Source organism: Rhinoderma darwinii, chromosome 2, assembly GCF_050947455.1.
Source record: "Rhinoderma darwinii isolate aRhiDar2 chromosome 2, aRhiDar2.hap1, whole genome shotgun sequence".
In the NCBI taxonomy this organism is placed as follows: domain Eukaryota; kingdom Metazoa; phylum Chordata; class Amphibia; order Anura; family Rhinodermatidae; genus Rhinoderma; species Rhinoderma darwinii.
The window spans coordinates 25,926,350-25,942,311 of record NC_134688.1 but is presented as its reverse complement, the minus strand read 5'-3'; the positions used below and the strand labels follow the sequence as shown (position 1 = coordinate 25,942,311).

At 48.2% G+C, this 15,962-nt stretch overlaps 1 long non-coding RNA gene across 1 annotated transcript; it reads left to right on the top strand.

The window, feature by feature from the left end:
* The first annotated feature begins 910 nt into the window (after positions 1–910).
* Positions 911–6,480, top strand: LOC142740418 (uncharacterized). The gene is made up of 7 exons (XR_012880652.1): positions 911–946; positions 2,255–2,321; positions 3,138–3,202; positions 3,649–3,780; positions 4,613–4,679; positions 4,878–4,942; positions 5,321–6,480. It is a non-coding gene; the product is annotated as an uncharacterized LOC142740418 (long non-coding RNA).
* Positions 6,481–15,962: the final 9,482 nt, after the last annotated feature.

The following is a 15,962-nucleotide window of genomic DNA, read 5'->3' as shown; positions in this document are numbered from 1 at the left end:
GCGGCCAAAAATAGGACATGTTCTATTTTTTGACGGCCAATATTCACGGGTGGTTAAAAAAAGGCCGTGTGAATATACCCATAGAACATCATTGTTCTGAAAGCGGACGTTTTTTACTGTTGTGTGAATGTAGCCTAAAACGAATTTCAATAAAATGTATCCTTTATTAGTTCAGATGTTGCCGTCTTTACCTTGACTTTTAACGCATTAAATAAACAATCCCTTATCTTGACTTTTTCAATGGCTTTTGTTGTGTGATATCACGCTGCAACAAATGATATTTTATTTCACATATAGCGAAAAGTAGTAATCCAAAAATAGGTTTTTAACGTTTCGGTCTATACATTCAACCTTCTTTAGACACGGATATGCGGCGCTTGTGACCTCGGTCGCTGTTGGGTAATGGCGCCATTATTTTTGGATTACTACTTTTCGCTATATGTGAAATCAAATATCAATTATTGCATAATACCTTGGAGTGCTGAGTTCCCATTTTTTACACATTGGCGTGGAAGCCTACTCACGCACACTTGAAACACGGAGTGCTGCGGGATCAAGAAAGTATCACGCTGCAACAAGTTATCAGAGTCAAGTTAAAGATGGCTATATCTGTATTACAGTATAAAATCCATCTAGTAACAGATTACACGTTTCATACATTACATGTTCTTAGTCATAGCCCCTATAACCACACATGTATCTTTCTTCCATGTTTATAAACAGCAGTCCCATGTAACGCCTATATCCAGTGTATGCACAGACAGTCTATCCAGGCAGTAGGAGATAATTAGATGATGTAACAGATACTGCAGCCGCTTATGATGTCACTGATGATGTCATAGACAGTACTAGCCGTTAGGTTCTATGTGCAGCTGGATTACATATTTTTTACAATTTCTGCCAATGACGTCTGGACCGGGACTGTGTTTGACTGTGTGATTGACAGGTAAGATGCAGCATTTTATCATTAATTCTACAGTTACTGGACACATGAAATATATACGCTCTAGAATTCTCATATAAGGCCAGATTCACACTGGACATTACTGCAGCAATTTCTAACCACACCAACACCTCACCACAACTATATGATTGTAGAAGGATTTTTTTCTGGTGATTGTCGGGGGTTGTTTTTTTTTTTTAGACAAACAGTTCAAGTTCCAGTAAAATGTTTCTATTAATGCAAGTAACAACTGAACATTTTACATTCAGATTTCAATGTTTCATATTTTCTCATTAAAGTTACAACTCAGTACAACAGAGTATGTTCACACAGCCTATTTTCAGCCGTTTTCCTGGCCGTAAACACCCCGAAAAACAGCCGAAAATACGGAGGCTGGACGCCTCCAAACATCTGCCCATTGATTTCAATGGGAAAAACGTTTTTTTTTTTCCGATGGTGCATTTGACATGGGCGTTTGATAAAGCGGCGCATAAAAAACACCCTGTAAAAAGAAGTGCATTTCACTCCTTCGGCCGTTTTTGGAGCCGTTTTTCATTGTCTCAATAGAAAAACAGCTCCAAGAACGTTGGTAAAATCGCCTCAAAAAATGTTTGTGGTTTAAAAAAATGGCTGAAAATCAGAGGCTGTTTTCCCTTGAAATTTCCCTGTATTTTAGAGACGTTTTTTAGTTAAGTGTGTGAACATACCCTTACCATTGTCTGAGAATTGCAGCTGTCAGTAATGTGGAATGTGACTTCTCAGTCGTTTTCAATATGATGTCTAATTAAATTAAATTAAATAGTCTTAAAAAGCTACCGTATATTATCCTAATAAGGCTCAGCAGTAGCCAGGGCCGGCCTTAGGGGTGTGCGACCTGTGCCATTACATAGGGCGCATCCCTCCAGCAGGTGGAACGGGGCGCTGCGCTGGCTCCCTTCCACTGCTTGTGTTTTAGAAGCGGCCAGGCAACTCAGCAGCTGCCTTTCCGCCTGGGTGCTTCTCTCACTGACATCGCGTTTCTAGCAGCGAAAATCGGGATTCCTCTAGGAGATGGGGGCATTGGGGATTGGCATTTGTAAATTGCCCACATTGTGACCCCCCCCTAATGTCAGTCATGGACACCTGGGCCTGGGTGTGACTGCAACCTCTTCACCCCTATAGTTATGTTCCCTGGGTTTACACTAACATTACAAAATGTTTTCAATGTCTGACTCGTCCTGTGATAGAAAATGAAAGGTGTGAAAGTAAATATATTATTATTCATTCTAGATATGGGGTTATTTTATGTTTATTCCATTATGTATTTTACAGACATTTATGACATCTGAATATGTGGCACCAGTGACAGCCGACATGCTAGGACATACACTGTATATATGTAAGTATTATAGCAAATGACAACCTATAGAAATTCTATAATCTGATGTCATCCAGAATGTTCCTATAGAGACACATGACAAGACTGTGGGAACAAATTCCCCAATGTTGTTCATCCAGGGCCTGTCTTAGGGGTGTGCGACCTGTGCGGTTACACTGGGTGCATCACCTGTCACTAATGAATGGGGCGCCACTGGTCTTGATGTCTGGGGCACCCATTGCTTGAACACTCAATCCCACTCTTCATGTAAAAAAAGTAAAGGGCACTGCTCAGGATGCAGATACAATTCCTTGATAATGGATTACATTACAGTGTGGCAGACAATACTTGTCTGGCAGTGTTATTTGGGCACTGTATGATTGCAGTATTTGAGTACTATATTCTACGCCATAAAGCTGAATTCAGACGCTGCAGATTTGCTGCGCGGCAAAATTCACAAGTGTTACAGGTGAATAGTTACAGTCTCAAAAACTCATCCACATGTAGCAAAAGTAAACGCTGGGAATTTTGCTGCAGCTTTATATTATTATTATTATAGAAATGCTCCATAAAGAATATATTATGGTATTAGTAATATATAAGGGACTTGTTATTTATGTCATTTCCTAATACACATTTGGCTTATGGGGGAGCACACAGCGCACACAGAGTGTCTACATTACCAGTACTGCAGTCTGTGCGCCACCATACAGGTCCGTCCACATGAAGTTGCTGTGTACATGAGCCCTAATGTACATTTCCTTCATTGTTGGGTGGTCTATACTGAGCACACGTCTGTCTGGAGAAATAAAACGACACAATTATTGTTTTTTCCAGAACACCTTAAGATCGGCTGCCTGCTGCCAGGGGGACTCTCTGAAGCAATATTTCATCTATGCAAGGTGCGTCTCTTATTAGTTACTATATGCAGTATCCACCAATACCCTCCACAGTTAGAATGACACTTTTTGTATGTCCTGGCTCAGAATGCCCCTTTTGTATGGCCCCACAGTAATGAAGCCCCCTTTTCTAAGCCCCGACTCAGTCCTTTTATCCCCCATATTAATAGTGCCCCCTTTGCTCCTATAAAATAAAAAATTATACTCACCTAATAGACGACCAACCGGGTCAGACATTTCGCTTCCTCCCTGCGCCGTTATTGTTTGTCCAATTTCAGGGGCGTATGGAGCCATAGAGCTGTGGGCCACCCCAAATCCCTGGACCCCAGCCGGTCATCCTATTTACCCCTTTGGTAATTTTACACTGGTTGGGGACTGGACTCTGTTCTAGATAGAAATGTTGCCATTGATTGAGATTTGTCCTAATACATTGTCTTTCTTTCTCCTAGAATTAATTCCTCATAAGAGTTAATGATAACCACACGTCCCAGGAGGGCAGATCAAAGATTAAGCAGAGCCCTCCACCTCACATCACATAACGTTCTACATTCAGTCGGATGTATTCAGTAGGAGAGTCCAAGGTCAGTGTATTTTATTAACTGCATCTCTAAATGATCACATAGTGTGTATTACTGGTCAATACTGAAGAGGGCACTACCACCATAGATGGCCTGGGCACCCTCAACTTACACTGCCGATCCGGCATTTAGGGCCCAAACCTATAATATAAAAAAACAGAAAGATACAATCCCTAGTTTATTGACTGGGTGATGTTATTTGGGCACTGTATGATTAAATTATTTGGACACTACATGGTGCATCATAAGGGGGAGGACGTCACAGATACTGCACATGTCACCAATAAACCTAAGGCCGGCCCTGGATGTGACACAATAGCTGCCACGTGACATGCCATCCACACGGACATGACCGCTGTGGCCTAGCAACTAAAGACAACAGAACCACCAGCGCAGGAGCCACAGGGAATTTAAAAAATGAGTAGGGACAATTTGTTATTTTTAGCCATATGCGGCTTAGACTAAGGTTTATGAAACTGTCAGAAAACCCCTTTAATAATTATTTTGTCTGTTGAATCCAGAAATCCAATTTACCATTTTCTACTCTCTCTACTCCAGTCCAAAAGACTCCACAAAAGACAAATTAGAAGTTTTCCATTAAGGATTATATTATATAGAACAATAACAATAAGCTCCTGGTCCCTGATACAAAATCTATACCAGGGTCCTCCAACTATTATGTGCCATTATACTGCTGGTGTTATTTGTGTGGCAGAGGGGCATTGGACTCGCCCTGGGATAGAAAATGAAATGTGTGAAAGTAAATATATTATTATTCATTATAGATATGGGGTTATTTTATGTATGTGCATTAAACCCATTATGTATTTTACAGACATTTATAACATCTGAATATGTGGCACCAGTGACAGCCGACATGCTAGGAGATCCACTGTATATATGTAAGTATTATAGCAAATAACAACCTATAGAAATTCTATAATGTGATGTCATCCAGAATGTTCCTATAGAGACACATGACAAGACTGTGGGAACAATCTCCCTGATGTTTTCAATAGGCTGAACATATATTTGTTGATATGATGAACCATACTAAGCGCACGTCATAATATCTTCACAGTTTATACTTTTTGTTCCAGAATTTCTTGAGATCGGCTGCCTGCTGCCAGGGGGACTCTCTGAAGTAATATTTCATCTATATGCGGTATGTCCATCATTAGTTACTATATACAGTATCCACCAGTAGCTCTGTACATTGAAAAAGTCATGAGCGGGCAAAATGCCAAGAAAGGCGTAGCAGTGGGGAACCTTGGATAGTTGGTAGGAATAGGCATAATGTAAGTTAGGGGTATCTTTGTCCAAAATGCTGGCCACATGGCTCGGTTTGGGACTGAACGTAGGTGTAAGGTAATTGGGTGAGGGAGTGTAGGGGGATTTTAGACAGCTTTGGTCTGCCAAGAACATTTGCGATGTGCCAAGGCCTGGATGCAATAGACAAGGACTTAAGTGAGTTTCATTACACAGTCATAATCTGCAGGCATAGGTGATAATGGACACTGGCAGAATGTTTTTATATTTACAGCACTCAAGCGGAAAGCAATGGAAGGTGCCAGGATATTGCCACGTATAGAGCCCCCACAAGTCATGCAGCACAAGGACCTGGACTTGGGGTGTACTGGATTGTTTGGAGCAAATGGCATCAAGGAAGCAAGGCAGGTATCCTCAATGGTATCATTCTAGCAAAAATTTGAGGGAACATGGCACGATGATGGGCCAAGTGCCAGGATCCTTGCGCAGGGATCCAGGGTCGATGAAGGCAGCAATATCCCAGTAGGGCCTCATAATCTCAACATGGTAGAGGGACACCTTGGGGTTGCCAAAATGTTTAGAACACAGGGTACTGGCACAATGTTTGGAATTACAGGAGCAGCGCATCTGGATGTAAAGAGAAGCAGAAGAAGGCAACAGTAGCTGGTTGAGTCTGATTCTGATCTGTCAGATGATAATAAGTGGTCTGATGTTGGGGATAGATGGGCTAATGGGCAAGACGTTTAAGATGCTGAAAAAAATGTTTACGCAGGATTAAGTAAAAAGGTAAAAGCGAGGAGGCGTGATACCGAAAGCCAATCCTTTACTGGAAAGAGGGGGTAAAGTTTGGGGCAAGGAAACATGTTTGTTGATTTCTACCTACACACACTTGTCCCAGGAAATGTTGGGAAACATAAGGGAGGAAAGGCTTGTCTAGTTTTTATGATGTCTATGGAAGATTTTGTTTAGTATTGCAGTGTTATGGTGGTGGAGCAAGGACCCCCTTATTGATCAGGTGCCAATAAAAAGGGATGGTGCCTGTGAAGCAGGCTGGTAAGTATAAAAAAAATACATCTGTCGCATCTAAAAGAGGCATCAGTAAACGATGAAATAGACAAGGAGTTGAGTGAGTTGCATCATTAAAGCAGAATCTGCAGGCACGGATGACAATGGATACTTGCAGAATGTTTTTTGTGCCTACAGGACTCAAGTGAGAAGCAGTGGAAAGGACACGGATATCGCCACGGATAGGGCGTCCACGAGTCATGCAGCACAAGGAACTGGACTTCTGATGTAATTGACTGTTTGGAGGAAATGGCGTACATTTGAGAAGAATGTAGTTGGCTTTCGAAGCGCGTAAGCAGTCTTGTATCATCACTTCAACATGCCGTGTGGTTTATAAAATGTTTTTCTAATAAAGTCATCACATTGTCATGAGGATTGCTGGACCGTATTTTCTTCTGTTTACTGTATATTTATTGGACAGTGCTAACGCCATACAGCCCTCCCTGTAGAGAAAGCCATACAGCCCTCCTGTAGAGAACGCCATACAGTCCCCCTGCAGAGAATGCCATACAGCCCCCCCTGTAGAGAACGCCATACAGCCCCCTGTAGAGAACGCCATACAGCCCCCCCTGTAGGGAACGCCATACATCCCCCCCTGTAGAGAACGCCATAGAGCCCCCCCTGTAGGGAACGCCATACAGCCCCCCCTGTAGGGAACGCCATATAGCCCCCCCTGTAGGGAATGCCATACAGCGTTCCCCCCCCTGTAGGGAACGCCATACAGCGTCCCCCCTCCCAAAAAAATGCGACCTACAGTGTGTCCTACAAAATACATGTATCCCCTATCCACAGGATAGGGGATACATGTGTGATCGCTGGCAGCGAAAGCTGCTTCTATCCTCTCCTCAGGGTCCCCGGCAGTCACTGACAGCCGGAGACCCGACATTCAGCAGCCAGATCGCACGGGCAGTAAGTTAAAACCAGAGTCGTAAAAAGTCTATGGCTCGGGTTTTAAGGACCCTGACCGCTGGCCGTAAAAATGCAGCCAGCGGTCGGGAACCAGTTAATGGCAGAGCGGGGAGATACCTCCCTGCTCTGCCGTAGTGTTCAGTGGTGTCCCGCTGTAGCAGCCATAGCGGCTGCACAGCGGAGCCTCCGGCCATGGTGGGGGCCCGTGCCGGCGGGCGACACGGGCCCCCTCATGCCGCGGGCCCCGTAGCAGCCTCTACGGCTGCTACAGCGGTAGGTACGCCACTGCTCAGTACATATATACAACACCAAAAAAAATCTCAGTGTTATGACTGCGGACCTCTGTCGCTCACCCTGTGATGAACGGCCGCGACCACAACTTCCTGGCCACCTCCCCAGAGACCACGGCTGGCGCGGCCTTCCCTTCCTGGAGTGTGCGAGGAGTGCCTTAAAGGGCCAGCGTGCGCACTTCCTAAAAGTTTCCTATCCTACCCCAGTGCACCCTGGATTATAAAAAGGTCTCTGCCCTTCCACTCCTTGCTTGAGCGTTGTTTGTACTTTTCCCATGTTTGTATTGCAAAGGGTCCCTTAGTATTTTCCTGCTTGATCCCAGAGTTCCCGTTCCCTGCATCCTATTTCCTGTATCCCTTGCTGTTTCCTAACTGTGCCTGCCTTTTATCAGAGTCGTGTGGTACCGCCGGCTGGATATGCCACGTCTGTGTGTCATCTACCATTCCTGGTGCCATCCGCTTCGTCTGGCGCAACATGCCACACCTAGCCCTATCTGAGCCGGAGCCCACGGCCTAGTGGGTCCACATACGGATGTAGCCATCTTTAACTTGACTCTGATAACTTGTTGCAGCGTGATATAACACAAAAATAACCATTGAGAAGTCATTGAAAAGGTCAAGATAAGGGATCTTTCCACTGTGTATTTAATGCGTTATTAGTCAAGCTAAAGTCAGCTACATATGTTCCCTAGATTGTGACAGTACGCTCAGGCCATGGAACCCGCTGGCCAGCCTCAGACCACAGTTCAGGTCATACAGACGGATATGCGTGACCTATATGCACGTCAGCAATTACTAAGGGGTGGACCCCAATAATATATATTATATCTATATGCACGTCAGGATCAACTCCTCGTGGCTGTAAACTCCATCATCGCCCGACTGGATCAACTCCCTGTTCCTTCCCCAGAGACTGCTGCCGTTCCACTGCCTAATACTCCTACTGTCTGTTTTCCGGATCCACAGTTGCACTGCCTCTTTTTCCTCGCTATGACTGCGTGCTCACCATTTCTCCTCTGCTGAGGTCAAGGTAGCGTTCATTATTTCCCTCCTCGCTGGCAAGTCCCTCGCATGGGCGAACCCCATACTGGAATGACAGGGGCCCAAATTTTCGGACTTAGCCCTGTTCTTACAGACTTTTTGTGACGTGTTCAAGAAGCCGGGCCGAACATCCTTAGCAGCAGCCACTCTGCTAACCCTCAAGCAAGGGGGTCCACAGCAGGAGAGTATGACATCTCCTTCCGTACCCTGGCAGCAGAGTTGGCATGGAACAATGAAGCATTGGTGGCGACCTATGACATGGACTGTCCTCACACACCATGGACGAGCTGGCAGCCCGCGACCTCCCACCTACCTTGGATGCCCATATCCTGTTGGCTACCCGGGTCAACATGAGGATCCAGGAACGCGATGAGGAGGTTCGGTGGAGAGACGTTTTCACAGATTAGCACCCTCGTTCCAGAGACCACTACTGCCCCCTCTTGTTGCTCTACCTGAGGAACCAATGCAGGTAGACAGAGTCAAGTTGTCCGAGCAGGAGAAACAGCGCTGACGCTCTTCAGGTCTGTGTTTGTATTGCGGCCTTAAAGACCCTTTCGTGCGCCAGTGTCCACAAAAGCCGGGAAACTCCAGCTCCTAGAGAGGCAACTCTAGGTGGGATGATGCCAAACATCAAAACCTCTTCCAAATTATCTATTCCTGTGACCATCATCTCGGGAGAGACATCACACTTCTCCTCTGCCTATTTTGACTCCAGGGCAGCTGCAGATTTCATCCAGCAGGATTTAGTAGACCGACTACATCTACCCACAGTTCTTCTAGAGAGATCCCTTGCTGTTGCTTCTGTAAATGGACTACCATTGCCCGATCCTATTGTGGCTATCATGAAACCACTTACGTTACAAATCGGAGTCCTTCACTCAGAACAGATCAACTTCCTCGTCCTGCCTAAAGCCATCAAACCGGTTCTGCTGGGTCTGCCTTGGCTTCGTCTACACGCCCAGGTCCTTCACTGGAGTTCTGGAGAGGTCCCCCAATGGAGGCCAAGATGCCTTAGCCGCTGCCTGCAACAGGTTCGCCCTGTTTTGCCTCCACTGCCTAAGTCACTCTCCGATCTACCATCTCATTAAGCCAGTTTTGAGGACATCTTCAGTAAGACCAGGTAGATAAAAACAGTGGGAACCAGGTGGGATCCACTGTAAAAAAGAGACACCATACAGGCGCAATACTTTTTTGAGAAAAAATATATATATAATTAATTGTCTAAAACAATAGATCATAATAAAACATACATAAAAAAGAGAGATAGAGGGTCTCTTGAGGTACAACGCGTTTAGTGGAAACAGAACCACTTTATCAAGTAAACATGAGACCATAAAGTTTTTTCCAGAGAACCCCTTTAATGACCACCGTGAAAAGGCGTATTGTCATTAAGGGGTTAAATTCGCAGTGTTGGACGGTCATCTCCAGTTTACTGTTGTATCATTATTATACCGAAATTTATATTATATTATATAATATAATAATATATTATATAATATATATATTATTATATTATACCTGTTAGGAGATGATGTCACCCCCAGATGAAGGCTGTGCCGAAACGTGCGTCGTGGTTGGCGCCATCCCGGTTGTGTCATATAGATGGGTATACATTGAGGCATGTTATTTCATATGCTGTACTCTTTTGAACATGTGTTGCACCTATCCTAGGACCATCACTAATTGTATTTAGCTTCTTGTCCATGTCCTTGTCCATCCTGCAGTATTGTAAAGACAATTTATATTATATATGGTATATATATCCTTATTTCATATATATTGCTTAGCACTATACACTTTATAAATAAGATGTATCTGTATTGTTATGGGCATGTGTTCACCCTGTGTATTTCACTCTGGAGATGTTGCTATATCTATTGTGTGACACTTTTTATTCATTTGTCCTCTATATTTAATAAAGTTTTTTGATACTTTTCAAAAGCATCACTATTGGTGTTTGGTGCCATTATTGTTTAGGTCAGGTTTGCCCCCTGCCGCTAGGGGCTGTGGGGTAGCACAGCAGGAGGCGTGTGCAGATGCCTGAGGGACTCAGTGGTGTGCCTGCTGAACATGGTGGGCGGTTCCCTGGTGAAGGGTGCGGGTCCATCCCAGGTTTTCGCGTGGGCGGTCCTGTAAAACATTTTCCCTTGTTAACCCTCTTCCGGTGAGTTATGAGGCGGTTGCGGTCTCAGTCCAGAAGAGGCTGGAAGCAGCCTGCAGGGCTTAGGAAGGAAGCCACCATGACGGACCTAGTAGGGAAAGGCTTAACTACGAGGGAGAGTTAGAAGGAGGTGGATTAGAGACAGGGAGGAGTTAGGGGGCCGTTACCAGGCTTCCCGCTGTTTTCGGCATTGAGCCGGAAGCAGCGGGAGGAGTAACACGTACATTCATAAGCTCCCCGTTGTCCCGCTCTGTGTCATGTCGGAGGCCGACATTCTTGCGCAGCTGCGCGCTGCTGCTGTGCACCACGGTCCCGGCTGGTTGGAGGAGACCGTGGCGGCACTCACCAGGATCCCGGACGCCGAATCGCCACGTCAGGCCCGGCAAACAAGGTCTGTTGCTGATGGGGACAGGCTCCCCCCCCTTCCTAGCAGTAATATGGCGGCGGGGGGGAGTCGGCAAAACCCGCTCCTGCTCAGAGGAGGCAGAGAGCGTCGCCAGGGGCGGCGGGGACTCAGGCCGGGTCTACTCGTCGCTCCAGGCGGTCTCGCCCTCCAGAACGCCTCAGCCCTGAGGTGGTCCCGCGGACACGGCGTCGCAGGGGGAGCCCTAAAATGGACGCTGCAGGCCAGGCAGCTGGGAGGGCCGCCTCTTCCCAGGCCCTGCGTACTGGCAGGAATCTCCAGCCGCGACGGGGTCCGGCGGTAATCAGGGAGTCGCAGGCCGGGCTCCCTGTCACCCCTCCCCCATCGGATGCAAGATTTGGAGGACAATCTATGGCCGCCCCGCCGGGTGATGTTCCGGCCAGGGGGCAGGCTTCATCGGGATCGTCAAGACGGACGCTTAGACCTGCAGCGACGACGAGGCAACAGGTCTGGTCGGAAGTCTGGGTCCCAGCGGTCGGGCGGCAGGTTGCTGGCCCATCTGTCAGCGCGTCATTATCCCCGTGTAGGAGATGTCGGTGGGATGGCCAGTCGTCTGCGAGAGAGGAGCTGGACGAAGGTGAACTGGACGTTTATCGGCGAGGTCAGGATGGTCCGTCTGACGGGAACACAGCGCCTGTGCAGCCCGGTGAGTGCATAACTCCGTCTTTGTCATATCCAGCGATTTTTATGTCGGGTGTCGGCGGGGGGGCTGCTAGCGTCGCAACGGCCGCGGGAGCTGGTCGGGCGTTTAGATAAGGCGGCGGCTCCAGTAGTTACGGAGGTGTCCCCGGCGGTAGTTTGGGAAGGCCCCGGTTGGCGGCTAAAGAGGCGGTCGCGGTGTCAGTACAGACCGAGGCCCAAAAGAAAGGCGATAGGGTGTGTATTGATGATCGTGCTCAGGGGGAGGTGTATGTTTGCTTCAAAGGTCCGTTGGGGGCGCATTTAAAGCAGGAGGTGCGCGAGCGGATCTGGAAGGACGAATATGTCGAGATTTTTTCTCTCCTGCCGCTTGCTAAATTCAATTTGGATAAGAGCAAGCGGGACGAGAGTAAGAAGGATGAGGAGGAACGTCGGCGGTATTGGCTTATCCCGCAGACGTTCGTCAATTGGTCGCAGGCGTTTGCCATATTAGCCAGTGTAATAGGGGAAAAGGCGCCGGAAAATTGTTAGGCGTTGTTTTGCTATTTTGATGCCATTGGGGAGGCTCATAGGGCGTACGGGGGGCAGGCGTGGCTAAGATACGACGAGCAATTCCGAAAAGCGGTTCGGCCGGCGATTAGGTGGGACCAGAAGGATATTGCTCTCTGGTTAAGGGTTACGGCTCCGGTTAGGCAGTCCTTTCCCGGGAGCGTCGGCCAGGGAGGCCAGTCCAGCCGGGTCGGGCAAGGCGTCGGGGCAAAGCTGGGATTCTGCTGGCAATTCAACGATGGCCAGTGTAAGTTCGGGGCCACGTGCAAGTTCAAGCACGTGTGTTCAGAGTGTAATGGTGCATCCCACGGGGCCGGAAAATGTATGCGAAAGAAGAGGTCAGGGAACCAGCCCTCCTCGGCTAGTCAAGGGGTTGTCACCGGTGAGGGTGGAAAGGATGGTCCCTTATCTAAATGAGTATCCGGATAGGGCGGCGGCCAAGTTACTTTACGAGGGGTTTTGTGTTGGTTTTATTATTCCTCCGCCTCCTTATGAGGTCCCGGTTACGCGGAGGAACCTTAAGTCGGCCTACTTGCATGCCCAGGTCGTGTCAGAAAAATTGTTTAAAGAGGTTTCGTTAGGTCGCATGGCGGGGCCTTTCGTTGATCCGCCGACGAAAGATTTAGTGGTGTCCCCATTGGGTATTGTTCCAAAGCGCGAGCCTCGGAAATTTCGTTTAATTCAGCATTTATCGTTTCCCAGGGGTTCGTCGGTGAATGACGCGATTGATCACGAGTTGTGCTCCGTAGTGTATACCTCATTCGATAAGGCGGTGGGGTTGGTTCGTGCTGCGGGTCCCGGCGCGCTGTTAGCGAAAACCGACATCGAGGCGGCTTTCCGGTTGTTGCCAGTTCATCCAAAGTGCCAACGGCTGTTGGGTTGTTTTTGGAATGGGGCTTTTTACGTGGATAGGTGCCTTCCGATGGGATGTTCCCTTTCTTGCGCATACTTCGAGGCGTTTAGTAGCTTCGTTGAGTGGGTGACGAAGGGAGTAGCTGGGGTCGACTCTTTGATACATTACTTGGACGATTTCTTGTGCGTCGGCCCGGGGGGTTCGCCGCTTTGCTGTAATTTGCTTCATGCACTGCAGAAGGTGGCGAGGGATTTTGGGATCCCTTTGGCGCCAGAAAAGACTGAGGGCCCGGTGCCTACGATTTGCTTTTTGGGTATTGAAATCGATTCGGTGGCAATGGAGTGTCGTCTTCCCGCGGATAAGTTGGGGGCTTTGATTCAGGAGGTACGCCGGGCTTGTAGGTTAAAGAAAATTACGCTGCGCGAGCTTCAGTCGTTGCTGGGGAAGTTGAATTTCACTTGCCGGATCATGCCAATGGGGAGGGTATTTAGTAGACGTTTGGCGGCGGCAACGGCAGGGGGGATGACTTCTTGGGCCAGTATAACGGTCGCTCGCTATGGATGGCTCCAGCACAGGATACGAGTGATTTAAATATTTTTACGGATGCGGCTGGGGCGGGCGGTTTTGGAGCTTACGGGGGGGGTCCGTGGTGCGCAGGTCAATGGCCGGCTAGCTGGGTGTCCAGTGGACTCACGCGGAATCTGGCCCTGCTCGAGCTGTTCCCCATCGTGGTTGCGGCAACCATTTGGGGGGATCGGCTCAGGGATAAGAAGGTTCGTTTTTACTGCGATAACATGGGGGTGATGCTGGCCATTAATAACATCACGGCATCCTCTCCTCCGGTAGTTCAGTTGTTGCGACATTTAGTGTTGGTGTGCTTGTCGTTGAACGCGTGGGTGGTGGCGGTTCATGTGCCGGGAGTAAGGAATTGTATCGCTGATGCTCTTTCTCGCTCGCAGTGGGATCGGTTTCGGCAATTGGCACCAGAAGCGGACCGTCTCGGTTTGGCTTGTCCGGAACATCTCTGGGATCTGGTCTCTGTCCCGTAGAACGATTGGTGGAAAGGTCTTTGGCGCGCACAACGTGGAGTGCTTATTCTGCTTGTTGGAGGCAGTGGGAGGAGTGGGTAAGAGAGTTGGGTGACGTCAACACGGATAGAGACAGGTTGGTGGCACTTTTGTACTGGTTAGGGGACGCCTGGGAGGCGGGGTTTTCATTGGCAAAGGTTAATCGTTTCATGTCTGCGTTCGCGTTTGGTTTTAAGTTGCGGGGTTTTCGGGATATATCTAGGGAATTTTTAGTGGGACAGGCTTTGAAGGGTCTGCGCCGAGGTAGGGTCGAGGCGGATCGTAGAAGGCCTGTGTTGTTTGCTCTGCTTAGCTCTTTGGGCGGATCTTTAGCATCGGTCTGTCGTTCTTCGGCCGAGATGGAGTTGTTTCGGTTAGCATTTTCTTTAGCGTTCTTTGGGGCATTTAGAATTGGCGAGCTGGTGTCGCCTAGTACCAAGCGGGCAGGGGGGTTGAGACTGGGGGAGGTGAGCCTACATGCGGATCGGCTCGAGGTATGGTTGCGCCGGTCAAAAACTGACCAATTGGGAAAGGGAAAGCTGATAGTTCTGTTCGCCCTCCCGGGTTCGGCTATGTGCCCGGTCGCTTGCATGAGGGGTTTTAAGTCACGAGGGGGGTCTCCAGAGTTGCCATTGTTATGTCATGAGGATGGGTCATTTTTGTCCAGATTTCAATTTGGAGCTGTATTTAAAAAATGTTTGGCATCGGTCGGTGTCGCGGCGGGCCCGTATTCATCTCATTCATTCAGGATTGGCGCAGCTACAGAAGCAGGGCACTGGGGGTTGGATGATGAAGGGGTGCGGCGCATCGGGCGTTGGGAGTTCAACAGATTTAGGTCTTATGTCCGCCCCCATTTGTTATGAGTCATGTTGTTAGCGTTTAAAAAATGTTTGTGTGCTGGTATCTAACTTTCTTTTTCGTTTCAGATCCGCCTCCGTGTCTGGTGTGGTTGTTGGGCCACTCTTACGTGCATTGGGGGGCTTTGAGGGCGGACGTCCGCCCGGACGGTCGCCAGTTGCGCATTCCGCTGCAGGATGCGGTTTTGCATTGGCTGGGATTTAGAGGTATGTCATGGAGCAGGGTGTTAGCAGAATTCCAGACATATGCCCGGCTGGATAGGGTCCCAGAGGTTTTGGTATTGCACGTGGGTGGGAATGACTTGGGGGTCCGCCCCTTTCATGAGTTGGTGCGGGATATTAAACACGATATGTTGTGTTTGTTGGTTTCTTATCCCAGGTTGGTGATAGTGTGGTCGGACATTGTCCCAAGGAAACATTGGCGACTGGCTAGGTCAGTGGAAAGAGTCAATAAGGCTCGCATTAAAGTTAATCGGGCGGTGTCCCGTTTTGTAGCCAAAAATGGGGGCATTTGCGTGCGGCACAGGGATTTGGAGTCAGGAGTGGGTAACTACTGGAGGAGTGATGGGGTTCATTTGACCGAGGTTGGGATTGATCTGTGGAGCCTGGCAATAGCAGAGGGAATTGAAAGGGCGGTGGTGGTGTGGCGGAACTCACAGGCTTAAGGTGGTCAAGGCCTGTTTTGCTGTGGCGGGGGGAGTCCTTGAGGTCAGTCAGTACAAAATGGTGGGGGGGTCGCATCGGGGGTATGCGTCCCCCAAAAAAGGTACATGGTTGAAGACTTCATCGGGTGTTATCCCTTTGAAGTGGTCTTCTGGTGGTTGGAGCCATCTGCAGAGGTGAGCGGTGCCTCCGAGCTGGTTTACGGCTAGAGGTAATTGGTTGGTGGTGGTTGCAGATGGCTAACTCGGGGTGTTTAAAAAGGAATATCTAAAATGGCTTCGAGGACTTCCCCTGCTCGGATTAATGTTAATGTTAAATTGTTATTTATGATTCTGACCCATGTTGGGTCATGTGAATTATTAGGAGGAATTCTCCGGTTGGATTCCTAATTAGTTATC